We start from the raw sequence: 3,436 nt of genomic DNA, 5'->3' as shown, positions 1-3,436 counted from the left end.
TTTTTTCATGTGTTCATTTGCCATCTGTGTATCTTATTTAGTAAAATATCTGTTCAAGTCTTTTGCCCATTTCCTTTTGGGCTTTATGTCTTATTATTGTACTGTGTGAGTTCTTTACACGTTTTGAATACAAATTCTTTATTAGAAAATATTTGAAAATATTTTCTCCCAGTCTGTGGCTTGCCTTTTCACTTCCTTAAGTGTCTTTTGAAGACTGGGAGTTTTTAACTTTTATGAAATCCAATTTATCTGTTTTTTTTCTTTCATACTTGTGCTTTTAGTGTCCTGATTAGAGAAAACATTTCCTAACCCAAGGTTACTGTGATTGTCTTCTGTGTTTTCTTCTAAAAGCTTTATAGTTGTAGCTCTTCCTTTTAGGTCTATAATCATTTTGAATTAATTTTTGTATATGATTTGAGGTAAGGAACAAGGGTAATTTTTTTGCATATGGACAGCCAATTGTTCCAGTGTTATTTATTGAAAAGATGATCTTCCCCCCATATCAAATTCCTTTGATACCTTTGTCAAAAATCACATCAATTGACTGGGTGGGGAGTGGGGTGACGTGCGGCAGATTTTCAGAATGCAGAAGTGAGAAGTGGAGCGGTCCCTTTTCTCAGTATGACAGTCATTTTACTGAAGAAAATTATATTTAAAAACAGTCATTTAAGTTTTCTGGAAATTGTCCCAAGTGTATACAGCAAATGAAGAAACATTCATTCAAGAAAATCTACTAAATCTTGATAAGAGGAAGAATCTTTGGCATCTGAGCCATGACCCGCTCTTCCCCCGTTCCCTCGCCAAGCTGCATCTTATGGAAACACTGCTCTGGGTCCTCTACTTCAGGCAGCTGTGGCAGAGAACTATATAGGGGTTCCCTGTCCCTCCTGTGTCCCAGAACAGGACTATAGCTTCACCCGGGGAGGGGTAGGCTGCCGGTATTTCTCATCTCCTCTCAGCCCTGTGCTGCAGAAGCTCCATTCCTATCTTATGTGGCCTAGAGGACTAAGGCTCCGTTCCTAGACTCTACTCATAGGGTGGAAACACTGTTTCAGGACCAGCAGTCTGAGAACAGTGGAGTCCCCTTCGCTTCCTCTCCAGCTCGCTCGTCAGGCAGAGATTCCACAAGGAAAAGGCCAGCCAAACAGGCCAGAGGTTACTACCTACCCCCTCCAGCATCCATTAGTAGAGCAAGGATGTCACTCTAGGATAAGGAGGCCATAACTGCACCCCAGCTGCTGTGCAGTGGTGCAGAGTTTCTGCCCAAGGGGAGAGGCAGGCCTTAAGAACAACTTATGGCAACAAATTAAATAACTCAGATGAAATGGATAAACTAGAAACACAAACTACTGATACTGACTCCAGAAAAAACCCTGAAAATCAGAATAGACTTCTAAGAAGTAAAGAGGTTGATTTAATAATTTAAAACCTTCCCATAAAGAAAAGCCCAGTCTCAGATAGCTTCACTGTGAATTCTTCCAAACATTTAAAGAATGAATACCAATTCCTCATAAACCCTTCCAAAAAATAGAAGAAGCAGAAATATTTTCCAAATTATTCTATGAGGTCACTATTACCCTGATACCAAAACCAGATAGAGACATGAAAAGAAAAGAAATTATTACACATCATTATTCCTTATTAATACAGATGCAAAAATTCTCAGCAAAATGTCATCAAACTGAATCCAGCACGTAGGAAAAGGACTGTGCACAATTACCAAGTGGGATTTCTCCCAGGAATTCAAGATTGATCTAATATACGAAAATCAAGTATAATATGCTGTAGTCCTATAATAAAAGGCAAAAACCTCAACAGGCACAGAAATAACAGGTATTTTTCAAATGGCCAATATGCACAAGAAAAAAAATGCTCAACGCCATTAGTCATTAGGAAATGCAAATCAAAAACAATTAGATGCCACTTTGCACCTGTTAGGATGGCCATAATTTAAAAAAAATATAGTAAGATGTGTTGGTGACGATGTGGAGCAATTGGGACCCTCAGTCATTGTGGGTATGAGTGTAAAATTGTGCAGCAACTTTGGAAAACACCTGGAATTTCCTCAGAAGTTTTAGCATAGAGTTAGCATATGATCTATCAATTCCATTACGAAGTATAAAGCAACAAGAAAGTAAAACAAAAATTTGTACATGAATGTTCATAACATTTTTAACAATAGCCAAAAGTGCAGATAACCTACATGTCCATCAACTGGTGAATGAATAAACAAACCGTGGCATATTCGTACAATGGAATATTATTTAGCAATAAAGGGGAATAGAGTACTGATACACACTACAACATGGATGAACCTTGAAAACGTTATGTTAAGTCAAAGAAGTCGGACACGAATGGCCACATATTGTTTGATTCTACTTATATGAAATGTCAAGAACCATCAAATCTATAGAGAAAAAAGTAATTTATTAGTTGCCAGGGACTAGGGGAAGAGAGGAAATGGGAGTGACTGCTAATGTGTATGGGTTTCTTTCAGGGGTAAAAAACACGTTCTAAACTTAGAATCACTGTACAACTCTATGAGTATACTAAAATCCAATCAGCCATAGATTTTTGGGCCTACATAGATTTTTGGAATTTCTATTTTATTCCACTGATACATATGATTGATCTCTATGTCTATATTTACAGCAATCCTACACTGTGTTAATTACCTTACTTTTTTAATGAATGTTTAAATCAGGCAGTGTTAATAGTCCAAGTTTGTTCTTCTTTTGTAAAAGATTTTGGCAATTCTAGATCCTGTGCCTTTCCATGCACATTTTAGAGCCAGCTTACTAATTTCTACAAAAGTCTGCTGGAATTTTGATTAAGAGGCATTGAAACTGTGGATCAATTTATGGAGAACTGACATCATAACTGTATTGAGTCTTCCAGTGTGCATGTGCATGACGTATCTCCCCATTTTTTATGTCTTCATTTATTTTTCTCAGTGATGTTTTATAGCTTTCCGTGTACAGGTCTTGCACATCTTTTGTCAAATTTATCCCAAAGTATTTTATAAATGATGTTTTTTAAAATTTCAATTTCCAGTTATTGCTACTATATGGATATATGATTGATTTTTGTATAGTGACTTTGTATCCTGCAACCTTGCTAATCTCATAATTTCTAGTAGCTTTTTTGTAGTTTTTATAGGATTTTCTGCATAAGTGACCATATCTGAGGATAAGCTAAAAATAACAGTTACCCACAACAAGCCCCCAGAAGTATTTATCAACTGTAGTCAGGCCCTTCTCTGGATCTCTCTTCCTAATTTAGCATATTGAAGAAAAGTGAGGACATCAGACACAGGAGTAGATGATCAATACACAACTTTTCTGTTTAGGGACGTTCTTATCAGTGCTTACAGAGAGTTTTCCGGAAGGCAATTTGACAGTATATGTCAAAAGCCACTTAGGAGTACACATCGTTT

This window comes from Balaenoptera physalus, assembly GCF_965194825.1.
Source record: "Balaenoptera physalus genome assembly, chromosome: 9".
Classification (NCBI taxonomy): domain Eukaryota; kingdom Metazoa; phylum Chordata; class Mammalia; order Artiodactyla; family Balaenopteridae; genus Balaenoptera; species Balaenoptera physalus.
The sequence above is the reverse complement of the archived record's forward strand: the minus strand, read 5'-3'. Positions refer to the sequence as shown.